Genomic DNA, 8930 nt, shown 5'->3' with positions numbered 1-8930 from the left:
CCCAATCTCACCCACTCTGAAGTTCTTCATGAAAACATAGTTCTTTAGGAAAGCCTTTCTTTAACAACCCTAGCTTCAGTAAACCTGTCCCTCCACTACTATGAGTGAAGACAGATTAAAGTTTTAAGACTTGACAAAAAAGAAGCTACCGAGGTACCACTGTATTTAACTTGCAAGCGTCTGCGTCTAACACAAATTGCAATCCTGGGTTTAGTGCAGACACAGTTCACCAGCTGAGGCAAAGCCACTATTATTAATAATAATTACATTTCTATACTACCCTTCCCTTCATCCAAAGATCAAAGGACGGTTTACAATATAAAAACACAAAATACATAGCATAATGACAACAACAATGCCCCCCCCCCAGTTTTAAAAGGCCATGGACTGTTTAATTAGCCAAAGACCTGGGAGAAGAGGAATGTTTTTTCCTGACACCTAAAGCTGTGTAAAGAAGGTGGCAGGCAAGCCTCCTAGGCTAGTTTCCTGGCTGGTGGGATACTGTTGCTTACCAGATGAGGGGGTGTAAGCAAGGAAGCAGGGAGGTTGGCATAATGCAAACACATTGGCATGATTGCTGGACTGTTTGAACCACACTCACCTCCCTGCCACCTTGCCCCTCTCCCTCCCAGCAAACAACAGCAACCCATTTGCCAGGAATCATAGCAGCTCTGTCCCACCGCACTTTTGGTTTAACGACAGACGAATTAACCACCAGGAGCTCCCTCGGAATATAACATCTCTGTCACTCTGATTTTCCTCAGGTGCTTCCCCTCTGCTCATTTTTGTATCATCCATCCCTGCTTTTTATGTCAAAATGTAAACTGTAAGACACCCAGGTAAAGACCATGTCATTTTCATAGTGTCTGGCTGGCATAATGTTGAAAGTAGTGTCAAGACTGTTGAGAGGGGAAATGGGTGCAATGTAACATAGGCTAGGCTGAGACAGGGTAAACTGGCATAGCTTTGGAACTGAGCAGGGATTTGAACCTGTTTGAAACTTGAAGCTCACCTTTCTCCCAGCCTAATCTACTCCACAGTGTGACTGTTAGGATAAAAGGGGTAGCACCACCCACAAAGGTCACCCTGAGCTCTTTGGAGGACATAACTGTGAAAAAAGAAAAGAAAAATGCACCTCCCCTCTTACACAAGCCTTGCATTTAATAACTTGTCTGGTACCCATAGGCAACCAGAAATTCCAAGATGAATGAGCAAACTGACAAGAGTACAGACACATCAATCTGTCTTCTGCATCAGCCCACTTAAGTTTCTATGCTAGCCACAGAGGAAGAAAATTCACTTCCTCCATGGTCAGCCCAGAAACACAGCAGGCTGTTAAGAAGCGAGCCTGTCCACTCTATCCCTTGCCCAACAGGGTAGAAGGGTTCGTTTTTTACCTAGCCAGGTAAAAAGCCAGCAGTTTATATTTCCATACTGGTAACAGAGGAGGGAGCATGGAAGCAAATACTAACCCCTTGGCCTTATTTGCATGTACATCCGATTCAGTCACACATTTGTGAACCCAGGTCAGCAGTAAGAACACAAGAAAAGCCCTGTAGCAGATCTAGTCCAGAATCCTGCTCTCACTGTGGGCAACCAGATGCTTCTGGGAAGCTTGTAACAGGAGGACCAGAGTGCAACAGCAACACGCCCCATCTACAACTGGCAGCAACTGATATTCAGAGGTATACAGTACTGCCTCTAAGAGCCGAGGCAGAACATACCCAGGGGGATGAGAGCTGAGAGAGGCGGGAGGGGGGAGTCAGGCGTGGGGGGCGTGTCCCCATCTCTCCTTCGGCAGGAAGAAGGGAGCTTATAGGGCAAGCGGCAGCCTATGGGATGAGCCCATGTAAGGAGGCGCTTATGGGGTGAGTATCTCAGAGGACGGCCTGGGAGCCAGTCCTCTCTCTCCCTCAGCTGGCGCCCCCCGGCGACAACCACTGTTCCTCCCCCCCTCCCCCAACCTCAGTGCTCAGCGCAGGGACTCAACGGCTCCATCTCCGTCTCTGTCTCTCACACACAGTCACAGGCGCTCTTCCTCCCCCTTCCGGCCCGCGACAAACCACTTCCGTTGGCAAGGAAGCCCTTGGCGTCTGCGCAGTAATCCAAGAGCAGCCGCCCTTCCGGCGTTAGAACGTAGGCGAAACCATAGAGAGGGAGGGGGCCGCTAGACTCACCATAGACTTACATCCGGGACTTCCGTTTAAACTTTTTTTTTTTAAGGCCATTGCAAGTCTATAGTGCTACATTGGAAGCCGCCATTAGCCGCGATTCTCTCCTACATGAGCGCAGGAGTGGTGTCTAGCCCCTGGAATCTCTATGATGGAAGCCCTATATGCGTTTGTCTTTCACTGGGACCAAATAAAATAGTTTCGGTGTTCTACCGGAAGTGACAATAAGGAGCGTGTTGACGCTGTTCTACTTTTTTTTTAAATTTTATGGTGGTTGCCGCCGCCGCCGCTTTGTAAAACATAGGGAAAGGGCCGCATGCGGAGGACTCGGTCCGTGGGCGAGGGAGGAGGCGCCATCTTTGCTAAGGGCAACACGAGTGGGCGCTGCGAAGGCCCCCTCGGCGCCAGGCGGTGCCGACTCCCTTCGCTGCGCAGGGTGGGGCTGCCGTGGGCGGAACATGGCTTCCCTCTTCCTGACACATTTATTAAACAAAGTTGCTGTTGTCTCACAAGAAAAACCTCTCTGCTCTCACTTGTGTCCCGCGACCATTTTCTCCCTTATTATTACCTCCTCCAGAAAATCTAGTTTCTCCTTCTCCTTACTCACTGGTAGCATTTTGCCTCTCGAAGGTGCCTCAAGAAGTGTGAGGTGTGCTGACCCAGTACTTTGGAGTTTCGTTAGGTGTGTGCCTGCATATGCATGCACGTGTATGTGTGTATAATTAATACACGTGTGTGAGTAGGAAAACGCGCACCAATAATTTCCTGGCAGTCAGTCGCTCCTTTGTTTAGCATCATGTTGCAGGCAATAGGACTAGTTCTACTCTGCCCCAATGGTGTGGGTTGTCAACATTTTTTGTTTTAGAAAACCAGGGTGCTGAGGGCATGCAGCCTTTCCTTTGTGAAGGAAAACCAGCTTTTGTTAAATAGGGAAGCCAAGGATTCTGCTTCAGTACGGAGCTGCTGGTGATTGACATCCACAAGGGAAACTGCAAAGTGATTGTGACATCAACCATCTCAGGGCAGGGAAGAGAGCCAGCACATAGCATAATATGCATGCATAGAAAGTCATAGTGGACAGGGAGGCCTACAGCAAAACGGAATTCCACTCAGCTTCCTACCTAGATGCACTTTGGTTTTTGTGTGTGGTAACACTGGAGATATTTATTCTAGCTTTGTTTTTCATTTATTACATTTGTATAAACTACCTTTCCCCCAAATGAGCTCAAGGCAACATACATAGTCTGCCTCCATTTTATTCTCGCAAGCCTGTGAGATAGGTTAGACTGTGACTGGTTCAAGGTCATCCAGTGAGCTTTCTGGCAGATTGGAGTTTTGAACCATGGTCCCAATCCTAGTAGAACACACTAACCACTACATCACACTGGCTCTCTTTACAATGTGCCTGTTCTTTTTTAAAAGGAGGAATTGGCAGAGAATGAACCTGGGGCTTTATACATCATGCAAAGTGTGTGTTAATGACCCATCTTAGTCCTGCATCCTGTTCTGATAGTGTCCAGCCAGATGCACATGGGAAGGTAAAAGTTAGCTAATTGCTTCGCCCTCTTTTGCCTCTAGCCCCATTTACCACTGGTTGTGCCCCCCTGAAGCTAATGCAACTCTTGTGATGAAAAAGTATGCCACCCTGTTATAAACTGTTACAGGGCAACTGAAAGATGACCTCCCATGTGCCCTGTGACTGTTGGCTCAACACAAGGCTGGGGTTCTCAAAGCACAATTTGGGCCTTTATAAGCAATCAGTGGAGATATATGAACCCACCTTCCTTCCTTCCGTCCTTCCTTCCTTCCTTCTTTCTCTGTGGAGCAACTATCTCTTGCTCATTGTATGCACTGCCTTTTAATTTTTCCATTTGAGTTGCCGCTCCCTGTTCCAATTTAGGATTCTAGCCTCACCTACCTTTGGGATAACAAAGAACAAGGATGGACAGAATTCATGTTTGCTGGAGCTACTTTCTTTTTTTTCCTTTTTCCTTTTTTGCAAGAAACCTGAGATCCACCTACGCAAAGTATGTGCAAAAGGCATTCATACTAACATTAAAGAATTTTGAACTTAGGAATTTGTTTTGAATACTGGAATTGAATGGAGATCAGAATCCTTCCACATACAACTCCATTTCTTATTGCTCCCAGCTCTTTTAATTTTATATTTTAGGGTGGGCTGGCAGAGGGCAGCAATGGGGACGGATATTGTGGCTGAGATTGTCTAACAATTGAGCATCAGAAATCCTTGCCGATGGAGAAATCTATCCATTTCTGATTTTAATTTTTGTCAGTCTTAAGTAGTTTGTCCCATTTCTGCATAGTTCATGTATTTATTTTAACATGAAAATTCATTTTTTGCACACATGTTCATCCACATTTATCTTTATATAATTATGTTTGTATGCCATTTTGCCTTGCAGACACATTTCTGTGCAAGCAATTTTCTCTCATTCATTTTAAACATTTTTGTGGTTGTTTGAGAAGCATATCACAAAATTAAAAGAAGTGAAAATTTCAAAAGACAGCTGCATTGAAGTTCAGGTACTGCAAATGATTTTCTCCCCCACCCTATTTGTAACTCACCCAAGTCATCTACCAGCAAATCCAGATCAAATTTTTGTCTACCCCTGTTTTAGAACATGCCATAGACAGACCCCAGCAATCCTATTCGATAGGATTAGTTTGCCTGTCTTTAGATCTGGGATGGCGTACACACACCATACATTTAGCGAGCAACCCTATGCACAATAAGTTGACATTCAGCCTGCCAGTGTAAGTCAAGCTAAGTATATCAGATCCAAACTCTGTTCAGCAGCAGGGATGCTGCTGCAGCTCTGCCTAAGCCTGGCAAAGAGAAAACAAGCCTATGAAACAGTGATCTATGCTGGGTTGCCTGGTCAAACAAACAAGCTGAATGCTCTTAGGATCCAGCCTAAGTACCTCACCCGCTCTGGTCCAGCCACTGCTACACCTCCCATAATGTCTCTTTTTGGGGACGTACACAAGCCTATTCTCAGCTGGATGCTCACACCAGTGCTTCTTCAGCTGAGCTGAGGTTGAAGATACCTCGAGTTACATACGCTTCAGGTTACATATGCTTCAGGTTACATACTCCGCTAACCCTGAAATTATGCTTCAGGTTAAGAACTCTGCTTCAGGATAAGAACAGAAATCGTGCTCTGATGGCGCAGCGGCAGTGGGAGGCCCCATTAACTAAAGTGGTGCTTCAGGTTAAGAACAGTTTCAGGTTAAGAAAGGACCTCCGGAACAAATTAAGTACGTAACCAGAGGTACCACTGTACTGTATAATGTTGGCTTTGCTCAGCTGAGCTAGGAATAAGCCAGCTGAGATGGAGATCCACTGCATCCTAAAGTGCTCATTCCAACAGACCTTGCCATAGGATTGCCCCCTTAAAGAACATTTAAAGAACATGACTTCCCCCAAAGATTCCCGTGAACCATCATAGAGCTGCAATCCCCAGCACCCTTAACATAATTCAGTTACCAATATTATCTGGGGGTAAGTTATGTGCTTTAAATGTGTGGTGTACCGTATTGGCCAGAATATAAGCCGCACCCGAATACAAGCCGCACGGGGTGGGTACTGCTTTTCTGTGCTCCTGGCGCTGTTTGCCCTGCGCTCCTGGCTGCATACCATAAGGTCGCGAATATAAGCTGCACTTTAACTTTTCATGGTCGGAATTTGGGGGGAAAGCGAGGCTTAAATTCAGGCCAATGTATACTTAGACAAGAAACATTCCAAGAACCAAAAGTTTCCAGGCTGAGAAAGCAGAGTGGAGCTGTCTTTCCTTCAAATTAGGGATACTTGCATTTTTTAATGTATCAAATCACAAGCTTTGAGCTGGCTGAGAGTACATTGGGAAGCAGACAAGTAACATCCTGAGCTATTTCCTCAAAGCAAAATAGACCATGCCAATATGTGAAACTGCAAAAGTTTTACACACACAAAAAAACACTTTCCCGTATAGGAAAATATCTTGGATGAAACGGCCCTGAAGAACACCTCATATGATGTACTTAGAGAACTAGATTTGAACGTTGCTACCAGTGGCAAATGGCTGAGGCATTGTGGTTAGTAGATATATCAAGATGTCCCACAAATCAGGATGAAGTCGTGCAAAAACAGTTTCCTCCCAGATTAGAGTTCAATTTGGCTGCTGCTAGCACAGCAGGTTTACAGCACCCATCATCCCTAACCATTGGCAATGCTGGCTGGGGCTGATGGGAGTTGAAGTCCAATACCATCTGGAGGCCTAAAGGTTCCCCAATCCTGATTTAAGACATCTAAAGCTGTACATGGCATTTGAAATCAGCTGTAAGAATAGGGACACGGGTGGCGCTGTGGGTTAAACCACAGAGCCTAGGGCTTGCTGATCGGAAGGTTGGCGGTTAAAATCCCCGCGACAGGGTGAGCTCCCGTTGCTCGGTCCCTGCTCTTGCCAACCTAGCAGTTCGAAAGCACGTCAAAGTGCAAATAGATAAATAGGTACCACTATGGCGGGAAGGTAAACGGTGTTTCCATGCGCTGCTCTGGTTCGCCAGAAGCAGCTTAGTCATGCTGGCCACATGACCTGGAAGCTGTACGCCGGCTCCCTCAGCCAATAAAGCGAGTTGAGTGCCGCAACCCCAGAGTCGTTCGCGACTGGACCTAATGGTCAGGGGTCCCTTTACCTTTACAAGAAACGTATTTACTGTCCTGTCCATACATGGGATCAGGCAAAAGAGTGCAAAGACCGGACCTTCTCAGTGGTAGGACACTATTGGAACTCCCTCCCACTGGAGAATCACCAGGAACCCTTTTGTCTTGCAAAAAAATGGTTAAGATTTTTTAATTTAAGCTAGTTTTTCCACGAGTGACCTGTACCTGCAGGAATTTTAGTACCACTTCCTTTTATTTTACCTGCTTCTCATTTTTAATGGATGTATTATTATTTTTAAACGGTTGCATTTTGCTAGATTTTCTTTTATTGAGTCGCTTGGGTTGTTTTTAAATAGAAAAGTGGCTACAAGCATTAAACTTCTCCAAGGTTTTTAATGGCGACTAATGTCTGTTCTTATGTCATTACTTTCTTCTCTTCTTAAGATGTTTTAACCATGTTGCTACACCAAGCATCCCTTGGAAACTGCCTTGGATATTTTAACAAAAAAGTAGCCTATATTTAATAAACAGAAGCTACTGTTATGTAGGCACTTTCCACATATCATTAGCAACCATATTCTCCAAGGATTTAAGAGATGATTGCTGTCATTTACACAGAAGAGCAAGTGCCCTTTGCAACTAGTTCACAATTCATACTCTTCTCTGAGAACAAGATAATCAAGTGTGATCAGATCTAAACATTTTCTTCATAACACAAGTGGGGGACAGGGAAGAACCCAGAGAACAATCCACTGATAACGTGATCCACAAGCAGCAATGACAAAAAGGACCATATGGCTATATTCTCTCCTCTTTGCCTTATGATGGCTCTGCAGAATACCACAAGACATTATTTTATTCGTTATCCGGGAGTGGAGGTCTGATGTTCTTTTGGCTTCAGGGTTGACTTCCGAAGCTAAGGACACCTTTGTTCTATCAATACAACTTCCTTTAGTGCCATTTATAATCACATTAAAGTTCTCTTTGGCTTGACTACAAAACAATTCAAATGTGGAGATTGGCTCTTCTGTGGCAACACAGGTGGAAGAGACAAGAAGGTTGTAAAGGTTAGAGGTAAAGGACCCCTGGACAGTTAAGTCCAGTCAAATTCGACTATGGGGTATGGCACTTTGCTTGCAGGCCGAAGGAGCCAGTGTTTGTCCAGACAGCTTTTCTGGGTCATGTGGCCTGCATGACTAAACTACTTCTGGCACATGGAACACCATGATGAGTGCCAGAGCGCACGGAAACACCGTTTACCTTCCTACTGCAGCAGTACCTACTTATCTACTTGCACTAGTATGCTTTCAAACTGCTAGGTTGGCAGGAGCTGGGACAGAGAAACAGCTCACCCCATCTGCAGATTCAAACTGCCAACCTAAGAGGCGTGGTGGTTTAGACCACAGTGCCACCCATGTCCCCATACAAGGTTGGATCCAACATTATTCATACTCAGTTTAGACCCATTAATGGACACAAGTCTATTAATTTCATTGGGCCTACTCTGAGTAGCTTAGTTGACTGCCAAAAATTGGTGCAGAGCTTACGGTGGGAAAACCTAGGAAGTGGAGCACATAAAAGAGACAAGAGTGGTGTAGTGGACAGTGTTGAATGAAAATGAGGGAAATCAGAGCTCAAATCCTCAGTTCAGTTATCCTCTGTAGACCCCTGGACTTCACTGCCACTTATGTTTGATGGATTTAAAGAGGAGCAAATTCATGGATGATGTCTTAATCATGGACTACAGGTTTTGACTGTTTTAGGGAAACTCCAAGTCCAAAACACAATGCCAGTAAATACCAGTTGCTGGGGAACAACAATAGGAGAGCTGCTGTTTTCATGCCCAGCTTGTGGGCTTTCCAGCAGCATCTGGTTGGCCACTGTTGGATTATTTGATCCAGCAGAGACCTTCTTAACTTCTCTCAGCTGCATCAACTAAATAGGAAGCTGGTATGCAGCTCCCATAACTCCTGAAAGGGAAGGATACAAATATAATACATTTTTGTTTTAAGCTAGATTTATCAAGGTCTTAGATATTCAATGAGCTTGAACAATTATCCTCTTTTTTGGCCTGCAAGGTTTTGTTTTCATCCTCA

This window comes from Lacerta agilis, chromosome 8 (assembly GCF_009819535.1).
Source record: "Lacerta agilis isolate rLacAgi1 chromosome 8, rLacAgi1.pri, whole genome shotgun sequence".
NCBI classification, from domain to species: domain Eukaryota; kingdom Metazoa; phylum Chordata; class Lepidosauria; order Squamata; family Lacertidae; genus Lacerta; species Lacerta agilis.
This window is presented reverse-complemented; position numbering follows the sequence as displayed.